Raw genomic sequence first — 20,636 nt, forward strand, 5'->3', positions numbered from 1 at the left:
AAACTTTATTAGTAATGATTTTAGGTTTTGTTCCTGGTCATTGATAAAAATATTAAATATTGTAGGCCCAAGAACCATTCCCTGAAGGACCCCAGTAGAAACACACCCGTTTGATGATGATTCCCCATTTAAAATTGCATTGAAGACCTACCAGTTAGCCATGCTTTGATCCATTTAATATGTCATGTTGATTTTCTACCATTCTAGTTTCTCAATCAAAATCTTGTGCAATATAAAGTCAAATGCCTAACAGAAGTCTAAGTATGTTATGTCAAAACTGCCAAACTTGTAGACTCATAAAAAAAAATCAAGTTAGTTTGACAAGATCTATTTTCCATAAACTCACGTTGATTGCCATTCTTGTATTGCTCTCCTTTGAGTCTTTATTAATGGAGAGTCATAACAACCATTCCATTATTTTGCATGGAATTTATGTCAGACTGACAGACAGACCTATACTACTCAGATAAAGTTTAGGATGACTGCATGGAAACACAGAGACAGAAGAGAATGAGAATTTGATTTATCTAGTGCCTTTCCCACAGAGCATTTTCCAAACTGCTCTCAGTATTCCAAATAGAAGCGAGAAACATAGGCCCAATTTTGCAATGTTACTAGTGATTTTGGGGGTCTCCATACTGCTGTGCCCAGCTTGTGATGGAGTCTCAGAAAGTCCTGAGCACCTGTCCACTAAAAATGAGGCCACTGTAAAGTGTCTCAGACTGAACACCCAAAAACTGAGACACCCCAAATTACTAGCCACTTTGGAAAATTTAGGCCTTGCTTCTCCTTCCACATACACCAATGCAGATTATAAGTAACTCCATTTAAGTCAAGTAAGTTAATTAAAAGAAGAACCAGGCCCTTCGAGTCTAGTCTTGCATACCAAAGACTCCCACTGATTTCAAGGAATTCACACCCTCATGGGTTAAAATAAGTAGGAGCAAAGCAGAGAGAGTGCTTCCCCACCGCTCCTGTTTCAATTTACTTTAACCAGTGACTATACTTGCAAATAAAAGAAATGGGAAGCAAATACAAATATTCGGTTCCCCCAAACTAATATTATGTTTTTATTCATTCACAGTGAAAGCTGACAACATTGCAATAAGGTTTTTCCATTTTGTTCTAATTTTGCTAAATTAGATAAATGTTGTGGGTAAAACATCCCTCAAAGTTCGGGATGTATTTGCTTGTCCCAGTCATCAGCTTGGAGTCTTGTAGAATGGGACATCTGCAGTGAAAACTGATGGCTGGGCTGACATAGAGATTATGCATAAGAGGGGAGGCAGAAGAAGAGTGTGCACATGCTTTGCAGGTGTACTTAGGCATTCTGGGCCAGATCTTTTACACCAGCTGAGCATCTGGCCCAAGGCTTGCCCCAGGGTAACCAACTGCAGCAATTGCCATCTATACATTTATTTAAATGTAACAATTAAAAAATACTCATACAGATGTGTTGAGCACCCTACCCATAATTAAATTAAATCAGACAGCAAGGCCGGCTCCAGTTACCAGTGTACACTAGGTCCATAGTGTGTGCCATTTTTCAGAGCCCTTCAAAATATGTAGACCTTAAAGCAGGAGTAGCTTTCCTGTTCTTGCCGAGGGTGAAATAGGCCCTGTTTCAATGTTAGTGGAGGCCTTTATAACACCTCCAGGTGTCAGCTCACAAATATGATGTCTCTTACTACCTGGATAAGTTTTTTGTTTCTTTAGACTCTTACCTTGTCAGAACAGGAGCCAGTTGATCACCAAAAGTTTAAAGGGTGTCTCCTGTTGCAAATTAATAAATTCCAGGTGATCTATATTTAGAGTGGTAAGTCATTGCTGTGTTCACGAAGTATCAGCATGTCAGAAAAAAAACAAACAGGCTTTTTTTTTACTCAGTTACACCTTTGGGAATTCAAATCTAACCTGATCTTGGAGAGACTGAATTGAAAAACAAATAGAAGCCAATCAACTGTGGCCTTGCATTGCCTTGGAAACTGCAGAGGTTTGAGAACAGCTGGGCTTCTTGTTGCAGAGCTTTCTAATATGCTGCAGCAAGGAGGAAGGCTCCATTATGTGAATCTGGGTAACTTTCACAAATCATAGAATATCAGGGTTGGAAGGGACCTCAGGAGGTCATCAAGTCCAACCCCCTGCTCAAAGCAGGACCAATCCCCAGCTATAGTTTTTGTGCCCCCAGATCTCTAGATGGCCCCCTCAAGGAGTGAGCTCACAACCCTGGGTTTAGCAGACCAATGCTCAAAGCACTGAGCTATCCCTCCCCCTCACTTTGTACACAGTTCAATAAAACTGGAAATTTAAAGGATCGCTAACAGAACACATGCACCTGCCTATCTGCATTTTCAACGTGACCTTTAAATCTATACAGTTGTTTTTCTCCTTTGGTTTCTCTTGCAAAGAACCAGCATCTGGGGAAATTATTATCCTACAGCTGCCTAAGGCAGCAGCCCTCTGAAACCTTTCCAATCTATCAGCCTCCATTTTGAATTGTGGGCACCACTACTAGACATAGTATTCCAGCAGTGGTTGCACCACTGCCAAATACAGAGGTAAAAAAATCTTTCTACTTCTACCCAACATTCCCCTATTTATGCATCGAAAGATTTTGTTAGCCGTTTTGGCCACAGCATTGCTCTGGGAGCTCATGTTCAGCTGATTATCCACCACAACCCCTGTGACGGGTTCCCCCTGGGGTGCCACCTGGAAATGGGGTACCACTGAGCCCCCTGACCCACCAGCCCAGAGTATAAACCCAAAATTATACCATCTTGTGCTGCATAGGGAACTGTACCAAGTAAGCTCATAAATTTCACCCCCTCCCTCAATGTGGAGAGGAACATGAAACAGCCTTTTGCCCCTGAGTTATGATTCCCACACACTTCACTCCAACGCACTGGTTTAGTTAAAGCAAAAAGAAGTTTATTAAAGATAGATTTTAAGTGATTATAAGCGATAGCAAACAGATCAAAGCAGATCACCTAGCAAATAAACAAAAAAATGCAAACTAAACCTACTATACAAAATAGATTGGATATGAATAACAGATTCTTATCCTATGAAATGATACAAACAGGCTGAAGGTTCTTAAGGGGCAAGCTGCACTTGGTTTACAGCTTGGAATCCCCAGGTATTTCATTCACAGGCTAGAAATCACTCTAGCCTGGGTCCAGCACTTGCCCCAGTTCAGTCTTTGTTCCTCAGGTGTTTACAGAAGTCTCTTGTGTGGGAAATGAAGAACATTAGATGATGTCACTGTGATGTTACATCTCGTATTCTTCATAGAAATACGGTTATGATATGAATACAGCATAACTAAGATATGTTTTATGGAAGAGGGGTCATGTGAGGTATCATTGAAAAGGTTATGAGCTACTGAATTTGTTTATCCAATTTGTATGCATGTATCATTTTTGTATCTGAAGCTAGGAATATTGAACATATATTTGTATTTCAAATGTGCTACTTTGGGTGACACCCACAACTAGCCCTTCAGGTACAACAATAAAAAAGTCAGACCGGGCTGATGGCCCATCAGCAGAGACAATGGACTGTGAAGGAGCTTAATCTTCCTGTGAACACTCCAAACAGCCTGTGAGTAATGGCTGCTATGACCCTGAAGAGACATGTGACTGAGTCACCTGGTACCGGATCCAACCTTGGAAGTCAGTGTTTTTCCACTGGAAGATAAAGGGTTCCCGACATATACAAAAGCTATATAAAGCAGAGGAGAGAAATCATTGAGGCTCTCCTCTGCCTCCCCACCCAAAGAGATGGGGAAAACATCTGGAAACAAGAACTGAACTGGAGGAAGAAGAGCTGAGCCCAGGCTGAAAAGGTGTCCAGCCTGTGAATGAAAATACCTGAAGTTTCAAGCTTCAGGCCCATTCAGCTGGCTTTCAAGAATCTCTGTAATCTGCCTGCGACAACCTTTAGGATGAGAAATTACTATTTGTAGCCAATTGTGTATTAAATTTAGTCTGCGTGTTTTGTTTTATTTGCTCAGTAATTGCTTTGTTCTGTTTGCTATCTCTTATAATTACTTACAATCTACTCGTTCTAGTTAAGACATGTGTTTTTGTGTATTCTGAAACCCGGTTTGTGCAATTCATAATTTCAGGGGGTAGAGGGGGGAGAAGAGGCTGTGCATACCCTCCTCCACATTGAGGGAGGGGGTGGATTTCACAATATACCTTTGGGTCTGCACTCCAAGGGAGGTGGGCACCTGAGTACTGGGACAAGTCCCTTAAGCTGAGTCTTCCCAGAGCTGATCTCAGTGTCTTTGTCTTTCTGCAGCTGGCTATAGCCTTGCCTGTGTGTGTGCTAGTGAAGACTTAAAAGCCTGGCTCAGCAAGACAAGGTAAAAGAGGGCCCAGGCTGGCAGAACAGGCGGGCTCAGTAGTATCCCAGTACATCAGGTGGCACCTTAAGGTGGGGAGGGGGGCAACCTGTCACAGTCACTCCCTGCCCTCATATAGCTTTTGCATATGGCAGGAACCCTCTCTTCCCAAAGCTTGGTTCCCAGACTAGGCTGTGGAAAAATACTGACATCCCAAGATGGAGTCTAGAGACATGTGGTCTCATTACATGTCCTTGTACTGTCATAGTTGTCTGTAGCATTTTCAGGAAGGCATATCACCAGGTGGGAGATAAGCTTCTCCTAAGGCCTACTGTTTTTTCCTAATGGCCCATTGCCCTGAATAGGTCCTACCCCACCCACTATCTAGACTGAAAGCATCTTATCTAGTGGGCATTACCCAGGCGTAACTACATTTGAAATACCTTTCTGCATTATTATTAATAACACTGCTCTACAGGCAAAATGCTTCTGAAATAAATGTAGTCAAACTTTACTAATTCTGGGTCACTGAGAACGAAAATGATGCTTAAAATTGTTGATTGGCTCTAGAATAGCGGAGGATAAGTGAGTTATAAAGGGAAAGGATCTCAATTTAAACCAGAAATGACTAAAATACATCTTTGACTGGATCTATGAATAAATCTATGACGGGGTTTGGACAGTACTTGCTTTTCAGGCAAAACAATGAATGATGCAATCTGAAGCTGGTATTGCGTCATACATGATATGAATTGCATCATGTTATTCCTAGAAGTCATGGATGATGCAATCATAACGAAGCTTACATCACTCTGCTGAACAAATTGCCCTATATCAGCTCTAGAAATCATACAGTGTCGTGCTCTCTTATTTGTCAGTGTTTGATTTTGCAAAGGGATACATTTCTGTTTAGCCAAAGTGAGCAGAGATGCCTCGTACTTGTGTGAACAGTGCAGATAACTTCTGCTATGTTTGTGGTGAAGTGACTTTTGCATCACAAAAGCGCAGTATAACCACTATGGTTAAGAAAGCCTATCGCCTTTATTTTGGCTGCAAAATTGGAGATCAGGACAAGAGGTGGGCCCCACACATATGCTGCAACACTTGTGCAACAAATCTTCGCCAGTGGTTGAACAGGAAATGGAAATCTATGCCTTTTGCAGTGCCAATGATTTGGAGAGAGCCAACAGATCATACCAGCAATTGTTACTTCTGCATGGTGCCTCCAGTTGGGAAAGGTGTGTCAAAGAAGAAAAAGTGGACTGTGCATTATCCAAACATTCCATCAGCTATACACCCAGTACCCCACGGAGAAGGACTGCCGGTTCCTGATGCACCAGAATCATTCTCACTTGAGTCAGATGAGGAAGAGGAAGAGGATGAAACTTCTGGTCCTGAACCATCAATGTCACAGGACCCACATTTTCTCCCATCCTCCTCCTCTGAACCACACCTCATAACACAAGGTGAACTGAATGACCTTGTCAGGGATTTGGAACTACCCAAGAGTAAGGCAGAGCTGTTGGGCTCCAGACTACAGCAGTGGAATCTCCTGGCAGGTGATGTTAGGGTTTCCATGTTCCGTGACCGTCAAAAGGATCTTGTCCCATTCTTCTTCATGGAAGGTGATCTTGTAGCCTGCAACAACATCGATGGTGTGATGGCAGCCCTCAACATCGTTCACGATCCAGATGAGTGGAGACTGTTCATTGATTCATCGAAGACGAGTCTTAAAGCTGTTTTACTGCATAATGGCAATGTTTTGCCATCAATTCCAGTTGGTCATGCAGTCCATATGAAGGAAACCTATGACAACATGAAACAACTTTTGAGGTGCATAAACTATGACCAACTTCAGTGGCAGCTTTGTGGCAATTTGAAGGTTGTTGCTCTCTTGCTTGGTCTGCAGACTGGATACACAAAGTACTGCTGTTTTCTCTCCGAATGGGATAGTCGTGCAAGAGATTCCCACTACATCAAGAAAGATTGGCCACTCTGACAGTCATTGGAGCCTGGGAGGAAAAGTGTTCAGCATCCACCACTTGTTGAATCAAGGAAGATTTTGTTACCACCCTTACACATCAAGCTGGGTCTGATGAAGAACTTTGTCAAGGCCATTGACAAAACACAAGCAGCTTTCAAGTAACTCCGTGGAAAATTTTCAAGGTTAACTGAAGCTAAGATAAAGGAAGGTGTCTTTGTTGGTCCTCAGATTCATAAACTTCTTTGAGATGATGCATTTGACCATACACTGCGTGGCAAGGAAAAAACGGCATGGAAAGCCTTCCAGTTAGTGGCAATAAATTTTCTCGGAAACAACAAGGCAGACAACTACAGGTTGTTGGTGGAAAACCTCCTCAAGGCATACAAAAGCCTTGGTTGCAACATGTCACTAAAGATACATTTTTTGCACTCTCATCTAGATTTTTTTCCAACAAACTGCGGAGCAGTGAGCGACGAGCACGGCGAGCGATTTCACCAGGACATTGCAACAATGGAGAAACGCTATCAGGGCAAATGGAGCCCATCAATGCTTGCAGACTATTGCTGGACAGTGACAAGAGATGCTCCATTTAATGAATACAAGAGACAAGCCAAGAAGTGCTGAGTAGTCACTGAATAGGACTAAACTATGTACATAATAGTCTTTTGCCTTTTGTTTCATAATAAATTTTAGTTATATAACCCTTTTGCTGATTTTAAAGTGTTACATAAACAGGACAGGTGAAATATTATCATGTAAAGCAACCATAAACACATGAAAAGACCTAGGTTTACAATTTATGATTAAAACTCTACTATCTACACAATATACATAGACATAAAATGTAAAAACTTAAATATCTTAGAAACAGTAGCCAATCAGTTGTTTTAATTGTCATATTTGAATTCAGCACATCAAAATACATAATAAATATTACATTTTATCGCTGAAGCAGACGACTTCTCAAAAATTGTAGACCACTGTAATTCTACCACTTCCATCTAGTAATGGACCGATACATTTATTATGATTATTTTTGTTTCTAATTTACTTAATAAAAACCTCCTTACTATTGTCCTTAACTGAGTATGCTCTGAGTGGCAGGAGACACTCAACATTCCACAGTATTGGTCCATAGTCATATGTATTCCCCCAGTCACATGAATGAGTCATATAGCTAACTCTCTATCTTGCTTCACACAGTTACTCCTAACCAGCTTGTCTATATTTGGGCCTGATCCAAAGCTCATGAAATCAACTAATACATTCCCATTGTCTGCAATGGGCTTTGGATCTGACCCATTATGCATATATTTCATTCTAGTAATGTTAATTGCAGTTATATGCACTAATCAAGGAAAGAAAACCTCTGAAAATTTAAGACCATACTCATACAAATAAATCAAAAGAAAAGACCTTGGGTAATCTTTTCAATGTCACTGTAGACGTGTGGACTCACCCCTGCAGCGCCTCCTGCTGGTTGTCCTTGGGAATTAGCTCACTGCCAGCCAGGAGCACCCTGTGTGGGCCAGTTATCCACCTGTCCTCTGGCCCTGTGTCCCTCCCTGGACCTCAGTGCCCTTTTAACTGGGGTGCTGCCCCCTGGCAGTCCCCCACCAATCTGGATCTCCCCTCCCTGGGGGAACCCTCAACCCACTATCCCCACTTTACCTCAGTTTTGGCTACTGCCCAGTCTCCATCTAGCCCCCATTCACTGGGGCAGATAGCAGTATCAGACACTCGTCACAGGCAAAAGGGGTTGGACCTGCTGCCTTTGCCTACCCCTGGGCTGCCCCCTGCAACCCCCAGTACCTCTTGGCCTTACCCTAGGCCACAACCTGGGGCTTTCCAGGCAGAAGCTCCTCTGCCTTTCCCCAGCCCTGCTCCACCCTGGTACCCTATGTCTAGCTCCCTGCAGCCAGGCCCTTCTCCCTGTACAGACAGAGGGAGACTGTTTGCGCCTCGCTTCCCTGGCCTTTTTATACAGGCCAGCTGTGGCCTGATTAGGGTGTGGCCCAGCTGCAGCCACTTCCCCAATCAGCCCAGCTTTTAGAGTTGCAGCTTTTAAGCCCTGCCAGGCCACTTTTTAAACCCCTAAGGGCAGGAGAGGGTAACCAACCTGCTACAGTCACCTAAGTGACTTAGGAGCTTTCAAAAATGAAAGGTACTTAGGATGCTAAATCTCTCTTGAAAATAGGACATAGGTGCACTTGAAAATATTTTTCCTGATGCTTAACCCTCTAAAAACAAAGTTTCATTTGGTATGTTATTCAAACCTAGTATATTAGTAATAACATGACCCATACAAAGACCAATGGGAAGATTCAAAATACAGTAAATAATTGTTTTAGTAAATTAATAAATTGATATTACATTATATCAAAATGGTCAAAATCCTGCAGAGCTGACCCCAGTTGAGTGAATGAGAGTTTAACATGGGTAAACAATGAGCGAGCACCACAATACTGATTCCAAAGATTATCTCCATCAATGTCATGTTTGGGTTTTGAAAGTAGCAGCCAACATACTAGAATTAAAACCTTGCTAAGAACTTCCCACCGTGTGATGTAGACTGCAGACCTCACAGCAAGTGACTTCCTGACTTCATCACTTTTTCATTTATCGTTTGCTGAGTAGGCTTCCAAGATTACCCTGGTTTACTGAGGCCGCATGAAAGGGTCGCAAGAGCACTTGGTCTCAGCCCGGGGACTGTGTTTATGTAGTAATTATAGCCAGGCTAGTTCATTGAGTTTTTCCAATCAATCACGTAGGAAGGTTGTTTGTTTTCTTCTGTTAGGGAATAGGAAGGTTTGCCCTTTCCCAAACAGCGAGGAAGTAAAGAGGACAGGTATTCTTCAGACACAAGCTGAAAATTATTATTTTTGTAAGGAGGCTTTAAATGGTAGGGGGGGAAGAATCCCTGCTATACAATAAAAAGTGACGTTTTTCATTTACTAATACCTAGCTGTTATCTAGAGTTTTCCATCAGTAGATCTCAAAGCACTTTACAAAGAAGGTCAGTATCGTTATCCCCATTTTATTTAAGGGGAAAGTGACTCACCTAAGGTCACTCAGCATGCCACTGGCAAAAAAATAAAACTCAAGTCCCGTGCGCTACTCACTAGGTCATTCTGCCTCCTGGTATTAGACAACGATTGAAAAGTTGTAATAGAGCTATATCTAGTCCTGGCTGCCACAGGAATCCAATCAGCAAGGGCAAGATTCCAGGAGATGGGCTAAGGAATTGTTTGTTGTTGTTCCTCTGAGCCTCTGCCAGGCTAGCTGGTGCAGCTGATAGCAATGTAAGCGGTTGCCAGTTTAGGGGCTGGACATTCCCTAAATGCATAGGTCACATCCTTTTGCAGGTGTTGCATGAGTCAAAGGGTTGTCCAGCACTCTCTCTCTGTCTCTTAGTGCTCTGTGTGGTGCAATGGTGAAATTCTGGCCTGCAGCTTGTGGGAAGGAAACCACTTCCTATACCCTCTTCTCCCCATCCCCAATTCTTTGGCACAGATCAAGGCATGATTAGCCCGTAGTCTCATATATAGTAATGTTAGTATTTTTTTCTTGTGCATTCATTCAGTGCCACATTTTTGTCCAGTACTGAATTCAATTTGTTTTTTATGTAAGCAGGATCTGAATGAATGCTTCCCTGACAGCTAGCTGGGACGGGGGAGAGACTTCATGTGTTTATGTAAATACAGTTTGCTCCTGCTCTGCTTAGATATTCAGCACATAGGGCAGTGTAAAAGTAATCAATTTTGGGTGGTGTTGCGGACAAATCACTTTAGTATTGAATGCAGGGGTAGTGAAATGCTGTTACCAAAATGTAATTATTGTAGGAATACAGGGAAGCAGGAGTGTGCTTAGCCTGTCCCAAATGAGGGGGGTCACCTTCAGATGAAAGGACATCGTTAAGCCAGGGGCTCAAATGACAGAGCTATGTGACAGTAAGAGGGGTAGGAAGAGCATTCCTAGCTCGGGGCTGAAGCCATGACCAATGATTGGGAAAAAGCACTAGGGCAAGCATTGGGAAAGGTTGTGTTGTCCCAGCCTATGTCAAGGGCCTATTGTAAGGTAAAGTTATTTGCTGAGGGTTCCATCCAAATACCTGAGTAAGAGGAGTTTGAACCCTGGTTAAAACACACCAGGGAAATGAGTGGGCTGTACCAGATGTAGAAAAGCAAAGATGTCTAGCAGAGAGCCTCATGGCCCAGCATTAGATGTGATTCACACCTTGAGACTCACTAACCCTGGGGTCAGTGTGAAGGACTGCCTAGAGGCCCTCAAGCACACCTTTGGGAGCATAGAGGGCTGTGAAGACAGCTATTGTAAGTTCCTTAATTCCCAACAGCATAAGGACGAGAAGGTTTCAGCCTGGAGAGACTGCTTCAGAGAGCTGTCAAGAGGGGAGCAATGACTGCTGAGCAGATGGATCAGACCAGACTGGCTTAAATTGTAAGAGGAACACAATATCAGAACCCAATTCTACTTCATCTCCAGTTAAGAGAACAACAGGAACATCCCCTAAGTTACTCCTAGCTGATAAAAGAGGTCAGACAGGAGGAAGAAAGGCAGGCTGCCACTGAGTTTTGGGAAGCCCAACTCTCTGAACCAGCCAGTGCACAAACAGCCAGTGCACTGATGGTAAGCACCAGAGAGGAGCAGGCCCAAGAAATGCAGGCCCTGACAGAACAGATAGCTGAGCTGCAAAGTACCATTGACCGAGCTAAGACTTCCAGAAATCAGGAGCCTCTGGCTGTGGCAATGGAGAAGTCAACATTTAGAGCCACCATCCCACCCAGGCAAAGGAACAATTCTTCTGCTACTGGTGTGGTCAGGATGAACACAGTGCTGCCAAGTGTCATAATGAAGAAAATCCCTCCTTAGTGTATGTATGGAAAGCTGAGGATCAGTTGGGAGGGGTTGAGGAACTGCCAAGGGGTCAGAGAAAGGGGGACACCCAGACCCACCAGACTTGAAGGCTCCCCTAGCAAAGACAGTCCAGCTAGGATCCCTTCAGGGCTGATAGGGCCTCAAGTAGAGGTGACTGTGAAGATCGAAGGGGCAGAATGTAAAGCAGTGCTTGACACTGGGTCTCAAGTGCCGATTATATTTCAATCATTCTACCAACAGATGCTTAGGCACTCACTTGTAACACTGACAGATCCCGGTCATCAGTGGGTGGGATCGAACCAGGGACCTCTGGAGTTAAATGCATGAGCTCTACTGCATGGGCTAAAAGCCAACGGCCTCTTAGCTAAGTTTGTAGAGAAGACTCATTAATTTCTTTCTCTCTCTCTTTTTTCCTCTCTCTCTCATCGCCCCCCCTCCCACTAGATGGGACAGAACATCACACCTAGGAGGTGTGTTGGTTACATACTTCCGCTAGCTGAGGAAGTGCATCACAAGCTTCAGAGACTTCCAACTTGAAATCTTGTACAAGCCTCCACTTGTGTAATCCTTCTGCCAGGTGCAGTCAGATGCAACCAGGTCCAGGTTCAATATCTAGGGGTTCCTTTCCATCAATACAACACAGAACCAGCTCAGGCCCCCACCCAGTAACCTGGTAAATTTACACACCACCCCTGGGTGCCTATGAGAGGCAATACTTCCCCATGCGCAAGCACAGAGTCTGAGTGTAGAAAAGAAACTGTTAATAAAAGGAGGGAAGGAACATAGCATTAATTTGGGAAAACACCACAAACAGGGTTAATAAACACAAACCATGAGTAAAAGACCCACCCACAACTATGTTGGGCAGTGTCCTTTTCCCCTCAGGTTCTTAAGTCCAGCAACCCAAAAGTCCCTTTGATGTGTCTGGTCCTTCTCTGCACCCCACTCACAGTTGCTGTCCTTGGTCAGTGCAGACTCAGAGTTCAGAGGTGTATCTGCAGAGTTCACCTCCCACCCTGGGGAGGGGGGTAAAGAGGTACCTTACTTGCTTTGCTGCTCGGGCACTCTCTTGCCACCCCTCTCTGCCAGCCATCCTGTTGGCCACTCACCAGCCACCTGCTCACTGATTCCATCAGCTGCCTGCTCACCAGCCACCTTGCTGGATGCTCATTGTGCTTCTCTGCTGCACCAGCCACTTGTTCACTAGCTGACTATCAGTTGCCTCTCTGCTGTGACCTCTGCACATCAGTCTCTTAGTAATTGTCAGCTCTTTGCAGGCTGGGCAGAAACACAGCCCCATCTCAAGTTATTTTACCTCTCAGTGATTTTTAGCTCTTATCTCATTGACCAGTGGGGAGGACCCTTGAAAGTGTCCAGCCTCCTAGCTAGGGATACCTGTTCCTACCCTTCTTTCACAGAGCTCTGGCATTCAAGCCCCTGGCTTAACAACATCCTTTCAGCTGAAGGTGACCCCCCACCTCATTTGAGACAGGTTAAGTCCTGCTTCCCTGTATTCCCACAATCATTAGTAACAGCATTTCACTACCCCTGCATTCAGCACTAAAGTGATTTGTACCTAACACTAGCCAAAATTGATTACTTTGACACTGCTTTATGTACTGAATATCTAAGCAGAGCAGGAGCAAACTGTATTTACATAAACACACCCAAATCTCTCTCCCTCCCAGCGAGATGTCAGAAGCTTTCATTCAGACCCTGCCTATATTTAAATGAGGGCGAAAGCTTCTTTCAGCATTTATGACACTTGATTTTGTATAGTAATACTAAGGCACACATTCTAAAAACAGCGGCATTCAGGAGTTGTGTGTGCAAAACACCTATCTGGCGCACTCAAGTCTGGGGTGCATGAACATAAGTGCTTGCATGCAGAAAGCTCCAACTTGCAGATATGCATCAGATATTCTGTGTGCTTGGGGTGATGGCTGTAATGTGAGGACCTAGACACAAAGAGCCATGCTTTAAACAGCAACTAGCCAACTCCCTAACCAGGAATTCCTATGTTTATTAAGCTCCCTACTGCAACACATCCTGGTCCTCTCTGGTAACTGTGGAAGACCAAGAACTCTCCACATTAACTAGAGCAGCTCTTTAACTGTTGGGCTCAATCTGAATTTCAGGACAAAGAAGGAAAAGCTCTGCATTGTGATTGCTCCAAAGAATGGTGCAAAAGAAACACTTTCCCTGGTGTCCCCTATATAAAATGAATCATTCTTCATCAAATAAACAGCCACATTCCATTGGCTCTCAGTCCCAACCTAACCATGTCTTTGTTTTGGGACATTTCTTTTAACAGCTCCACTTATCCAGCCCTTGTCATTGTGAAAGAGTAAAAGAAAGATGAAAGGATGCAACACTGACTCCATTTCCCTTCAAACCTAAGTGCCTTATTATTTCATAATAGATGTATAAACACAAGGCAGTAGGTGCTACTGATGAGGTTAACAACTGACCTGTAACAGCCGAGTGTGGAGGCTGGTGAGGAGTGGAGAGACCAGTGAATTAGCTCACAAATAAGATGACTTCATCCTATTTGAACTGGTTGCTATGTCTTCTAACCAATCCAACAGTAGGCATCAACGGACACCGGCCCCACAAGCTTATGACGGACTCAGACTTCGCTTCTTATCAGTATGGCTCAATGGACAAGGATGCTGAATGTTTTCCACCATAGGAAAGCTGAGAGGAAATGCAGGAATCAGGATTTAACAACACATGGAAAATAACAGCTGCATATTTATCTTGTTCCTTGTGATGGGTGAAACTTACCCCATGAGCCACCTAAATCTCACTTAAACTACCAAAATAGGGAGTAAGTGGAGCATATCTGGTGCATAGGACTTGTGCTGGCCCTTTGCAGGGGGGCAAATTTCACCCATAATGTGTGAGGAAGACTGGATCACAGGCCCTAATTCTGCTACTGCTGACATTCTTGTTCACATAAATTTTCCACCAAAATCATTGTTTAATGCAAAGTTTTCTCTGTGTGTGCAATATGCCCACCAATAAGAGACACAAACACACACTACTTTAACAGACTTCCAATAAAGATCTATAGAAGAGCCTGAACCAAAAACCTACATCTAAACTGTGTTAAAATCCAAGTTCACCAGGTGAATCTACCAAAATCCAACACCCTGAAACTTGGAAAAAGTTCAATTTGGATCCAGTTTTTGAACCTTCATTTAGCAGACCTCCAATAGAATAGTTAGGCTGAAAGCCTGATCATGGGACTAAGGCAGAGTATAGTATGAAAGGAAAGTTATAAATCAACAGCATACGACAAGGCCTAATGGTCTAAAGTCACTAGGAATAAAAGGTGGGTTCTTAACCTGAGATAGTTAATTTGAGGCAAAATCCCAGTGAAGATAAGGCAGTTTGTAGCTTTCACATAAGTTAGCAGGTCCCTGTACACCTTAGGTTGCCCCATAGTCTAACACAACCTGCTAACTCATATTAGAGCTACAAACTGTCTTGTCTTCCCTAGGAGTTTACTTCATGTTAGTTAATTTGTGTTAGCTAACTTGACTTAAGACACTCTTTCTTTTCCTGTTGAAGAGACCATCTTAGAGGGAACAGGGAGAAGAGTTTCAATGATAGTTACTCAGGAGAGTAAGGGATTTATAACAAAGATGGAGATACATGTTTAGCAATATCTGAGAAAGTCAAAAGGTTAGTCCATCTTTAGTGTTTTGTGTAGTGTCCCCTATCACCATAGTATCCAAATACTCCCCAAGTAAATCTGATCTATATGACAAGATCTCTAGAGGACTTCATGGAAACCTCTGCTCTTCTCCCTTCCTGGCTATAGAAGAGCCTGCTTGGGTTGAACAAAATTTGCAGATGATACAAAACTACTCAAGGTAGTTAAGTCCCAGGCAGACTGCGAAGACTACAAAAGGATCTCACAAAACTGGGTGTGACTGGGCAACAAAATGGCAGATGAAATTCAACGTTGATAAATGCAAAGTAATGCACATTGGAAAACATAATCCCAACTACACATATAAAATGATAGGGTCTAAATTAGCTGTTAGCACTCAAGAAAAAGATCTTGGAGTCATTGTGGATAGTTCTCTGAAAACATCCACTCAATGGATATTGGGAACAATTAAGAAAGGGATAGATAATAAGACAGAAAATATCATATTGCCTCTATATAAATCCATGTTATGCCCACATCTTGAATACTGCATGCAGATGTGGTCATCCCATCTCAAAAAAGATATATTGGAATGGAAAAGGTTCAGAAAAGGGCAACAAAAATTATTAGGCTTCCATATGAGGAGTGATTAATAAGACGGGGACTTTTCAGCTTGGAAAAAAGACGACTAAGGGGGAATATGGATAGTCTATAAAATCATGACTGGTGTGGAGAAAGTAAATAAGGAAGTGTTATTTACTCCTTCTCATAACACACCAACCAGGGGTCACCAAATGAAATTAATAGACAGCAGGTTTAAAACAAACAAAAGGAAGTATTTTTTCACACAACACACAGTCTACCTGTGGGACTCCTTGTCAGAGGATGTTGTGAAGGCCAAGGCTATAACAGGGTTCAAAAAAGAACTAGATACGTTCATGGAGGATAGGTCCATCAATGGCTATTAGCCAGGATGGGCAGGGATGGTGTCCCTAGCCTCTGTTTGCCAGAAGCTGGGAATGGGCAACAGGAAATGGATCACTTGATGATTACCTGTTCTGTTCATTCACTCTGGGGCACTTGGCATTGGCCACTGTCAGAAGACAGGATACTGGGTTAGATGGACCTTCGGTCTAACAGTATGGCTATTCTTTTGTTCTTATAAATTTTAGGAGATCATTTATGTATTTGTTTTTTGGGAGAAGCTGTTTGTTGTTTGATCATCTTGGTTTTTTTTAATCTATCCACCTGGTACAGTTTTCTCAGAAGGGTCTTGAAGCATGTTCTAGTGGTGGTGAAGCTCCTGATTAATCTGAGTTCCTCTGAGAGCTCGTTCCACAGCCAGATGCCTTTGAATGAAAATAAATAAAAGACTTAATTTTTTAATTCTGACAAGCTGGCATTTTTATGAGCAAACTTTTTATAAAAATAAATCAGTTAATCTTTTAAAATATATGTAATAGGGATATTTTAAGATGTTCAAAAGCATAAAATTGCCAATAGGATAAAGAAAAGGAGAGGGATGCCACAGTAACCCTTTCTCACTTATATCTGCTTTTCTGCCCTTGTCCATTAATATTCTGTTGTTTACAGACTGATTCACTCAATTTTTTGTCAGAATTCTGAGGAAGTGAAGTATGAACTCTGGAATCTCCATATGCTCTTAGCTGATGCACCACCAAAGAGTATCATTACATTCAGAATAGAACTGAAGTTCTTCAGATACTCTGAATGTTAGGACATGCCTGGTACATATAACCACACAGCCAGTAGGCTCTGCCTGGAGAAGCTTAGGAGATTCAGCAGCAGACAGGTTCATAGAGAGGAAAGGCTCCTCCTTGCATCACTACACAAATGTGAGGACCAACCACAACCTGGTCCTAGGGAAACAATTTGGATATTGCACTTTTAGGCTCCTTGAGATACCTCTATGGCATATTCTCCCACTGAGTGATAATGATGGTTACTTACATACAAGTTTGGCATAGGAAATTAGCCTCTTGTGTTCATAGAACTATAGTTATTACTAGGTAAGGTGCACTCTTTGAAGAAGCTGTAAAGTTGCCAGACTGACTTACTCAGTTTGAATCAGAAATCGAGGGAAGTAAAGTATCAGCTCTGGAATCTCCAGCTGCTCTTTGCCTGCTGCACCTCTGAAGTGCATCAGGTAATTCCAATAATCGCCTTGAATGGGAATGACATTCTGCAAATACCCTGAAAGGGAAATTACAAGTTCTGGATTATTTACAGAAGAGACATTTACATGGTAAAAGTACTAAATATTTGAAGAATGATCATTCATTACTAATAGCTAAATATTGCAGTGCAGGATCCAAAGTTACCATGATACTTCTATCTTAAGATGTAGTGCAATGATATATACTGTTTGACTCAGGAAAGTAACGAATGCTCTATTAAGGCGTAAGGGGAGAAGGAAAAACTAGTATGTTGAATACTTCAACAAACCTAAATCTTTCACCACCTTTTTTAAAGTTGAAGAAGCTTCATTCATGGCTTGATTTTTTGTTCTGGATATACTCCTCTAGATCTGTACAACGTCAAATCTATTGTCAAACTAAAATCTCCCTCTGTGATAACACCGTTGACACTCATGTCTTATATTTGCTAAGACAGCATATGGAAAAAATTGAGAGCATCCACAACTGGAGCATATATATTAGCAATGTTTAAATCTGCCTCATGTATATTAGCTTTAATGATTGCCAGCCTTCATACTTTTCTTGTCTGAAGTCCAATAGCTTAAACTGTAAATTTTTCCCTACAAGAATGGAGACTGCTCTTGATTTTTTGGAATAACATGAAGAAAATTCATGGTCCATTCAACCACCTTTGAGTTTTTCAGCCTTCTCAGTTATGAAATGTGTTTCTTGGAGTAAGGCAGTGTCACATTTGGATCTGTTTAATAGGGTTAAATCCGTTTTCCTCTTCACTGGTTGATTTAAGCCTCAAACTCCAGGAACACCATCTGACTCCCTTTACATACTTGTTCAAAAAGCTATGCCACAACATAGTCTTTCCCATTAAATGTAAACTGATAGGTTTGAAAAGGGGACCAGCTCTTTGTCATGGGATGCGCATATAATGATTCAAGTTAGGCCCACCTGTCATTTACATATAGTGAAAGAAAAGGAGCAAGTTAAAGAACAAGGATGAGCAAAAAAAGTAGATCACAACCAACAGAAATAAACTGATATCCAATATAGTTGTATTTGGCTATTCCAGACCATTGTGAGACTGAAATTTTCAGTTGGCACATCCAGAGAAAAGTTACAATAAACTGTTAAAAATATAAACCTCAGTAATAATTAGAGATAGAACAAGGAAAATAAAACAAATGTAATTAATATTCCAACCTATCATGGGCTAGATCCTGCAAAAAGCTATAGAGCCTCATCTTCCACTGTCTAGCACAGGGGTCTCAAACATGCGGCCCGCGGAGCTCTTCCCTGCGGCCCGCGGAGCTCCCCAGGGCCGCCCAGAGGGGGGGGCAAAGGGGGCAATTTGCCCCGGGCCCCGGGCTCCGCAGGAGCCCCCAAGAGAAAAGCGGAGGCTCCCGCCTCCGCCCCTCTCCTGGAGCCTCGGCGTAGAGCGCCGAGTCTCCGTCCGAGCGCCTGAGCCCCGCCCCGATCTGAGCCGCGTGGGGAGGGGGCGGGGCTGGGAGCTCTGGGCTGAGCGCTGTGCTCGGCGTGGAGCTCCCAGCCCCGCCTCACCATGCGGCTCTGAGCGGACGAAGCTCAGGCCTCGCCGAGACGCGCCGGGTAAGGGGGAAGGGAGCCGCCGGCCGGGCCGGGCTGTGGGGAAGGAAGCGAGACCCGCTGGGCCGGGCCGGGCCGGGCCGGGGGGGGGGGAAGAGAAGCGAGACCCGCCGGGCCGGGCCTGGGGGGGGGGAAGGGCAGCGAGACCCGCCGGGCCGGGGGGGGGGAAGGGAAGCGAGACCCGCCCTGGCCGGGCCGGGCCGGGGGGGGGAAGGGAAGCGAGACCGCCGGGCCGGGCCGGGTGGGGAAGGGAAGCGAGACCGCCGGGCCGGGCCGGGCCGGGGGTGGGGAGGGAAGCGGACCGGCCGGGCCGGGTGGGAAGCGGACCGGCCGGGTGGGGAAAGAGGACCCGCCGCCGGGCGCAGCCCGGTCTTCGGTGGTGGGGGGCCCCTTCTGTTCCGGGACCCGCCGCCTAAGTGCCCCACCGCCAAGCCACCAAACAGCTGTTGGTGGCGCTTAGCACTTTCCAGGAGGGAGGGGGGAGGAGCGGGGAGCCGCGCGCTTAGGGGAGGAGGTGGAGAAGAGACAGGGCAGGGGCGGGGCCTCATGGAAGGGGTGGATTGGGGGTGGGGCCAGGGGCAGCAAGGGGGCGTGTCAGTGATGCGGCCCTCGGGCCAATGCACTAGTCCTCATGCGGCCCTCGGGGTCATTTGAGTTTGAGACCCCTGGTCTAGCACATTTCTACATGAGACCTAGTGCATAGTGATATTATACATATGCACAAAACCACTGTGTACCCTTTGCACAGGGAATCCAGTTCCTGACCCAGTCTCTGCACACCCACAGTTTGAACACTAGCATGTACATTGAAAATTTGTGCAGGGAGTGGATGGGGAGTACATTTGACCAGGGGCAGTTCCACATACACCCCAAACCTGGAGACAAAACTTCTTCATGCAGCAGCCATTTTGTAAGAAAATCATTACTCCTAATGTGGAACCTGCATGAGTAACAGAAGATACACAATAAAGGCAGCTGTTGGTAAGCCACATGTCCAGAACCTCAAGCAGTGCTACTACATGCTGAGAAACAAGCCTTGCTATGCATGCAGGTATATCTTTCTTCCCTGTTAAGGTCTACACTGAATTGAACCTTTCAGTAATATGTAACAAAAGTTAAACATCTATTTACTGGGCAGTGTCTGAAACAGTTTAACCACTGATACTTCCTGGATAGGCCCTGAGATTGTAAGATCTTTAGTTCATGGACTTTCTCCATCTGTCTATAAATCATCCAACGTACTTGCTGCTACACAAATAAAGCAATGCTAATTATAGTTAGCCACACAGAAGGGTAGGGTGTCCTTTTTTGTTTCATTTTCTTTAACAGTCAGATAGTAGAATGGTTGTGACTAGTGACAAGCACTGAATAAGGTTTTTGTTTGTTTCGTTGTTTGTTTATTTTTGCAAAGAACAGCTATAATGAAAAGTTACATTTTTCTATCTGATCTATCAGCTTAAGTATTTGTAGAATAGCCATCACCATTGTATGTAGGTGCCATGCTAATGAACCCCTCTGCTGAGAAGTGAATTAATGTCAAGTCTTGAGGTCTCAGAGATGCAGTATACAGTTATACATCTGGAAAGTGTCAGATCTGTCTTACCACCCGTAACTCACAATTGCCTTGTGCCGGAGAATCCCATACCTACTATGCTTGGACAATATGCCTCTGAGAAAAATGTTTGTTTTTTATCCACATGGAATACATACAGTGCTGAGTTAATTTAAAAAATGCTACATAAATTGATCAAAAAGCTGAAAAACATTAACAGTAATTTGTTCATTTCAACATAAATAAGCTTATTAGCATTTTTGCTTTTGATGGTTTCTATTAGCCATCTTGTACCAGTAAACAGGGTCCTTCGGCCAAGTCTTTCCCCTTCATGTAGGAAATACTTCTTTTCTTGTGATGCCTGAAATAGACAATGGAAGAGTATCTGGCTGGTTTCCAAGTTCTCTAAGCAAGAAAAAGAG

The 20,636-nt window shown here is 43.7% G+C and overlaps 1 long non-coding RNA gene across 1 annotated transcript in view; it reads right to left on the minus strand.

Moving 5' to 3' along the window:
• Positions 1–16,983: 16,983 nt before the first annotated feature.
• Positions 16,984–20,636, minus strand: part of LOC120397068 — a 58,559-nt gene continuing 54,906 nt past the window's right edge. Inside the window, exon 3 of the long non-coding RNA XR_005593652.1 lies at positions 16,984–17,100. This is a non-coding gene — a long non-coding RNA (uncharacterized LOC120397068). The remainder of the gene's footprint in view (positions 17,101–20,636) is intronic.

The sequence above is a fragment of the Mauremys reevesii genome, linkage group 2, assembly GCF_016161935.1.
Source record: "Mauremys reevesii isolate NIE-2019 linkage group 2, ASM1616193v1, whole genome shotgun sequence".
Lineage (NCBI taxonomy): Eukaryota > Metazoa > Chordata > Testudines > Geoemydidae > Mauremys > Mauremys reevesii.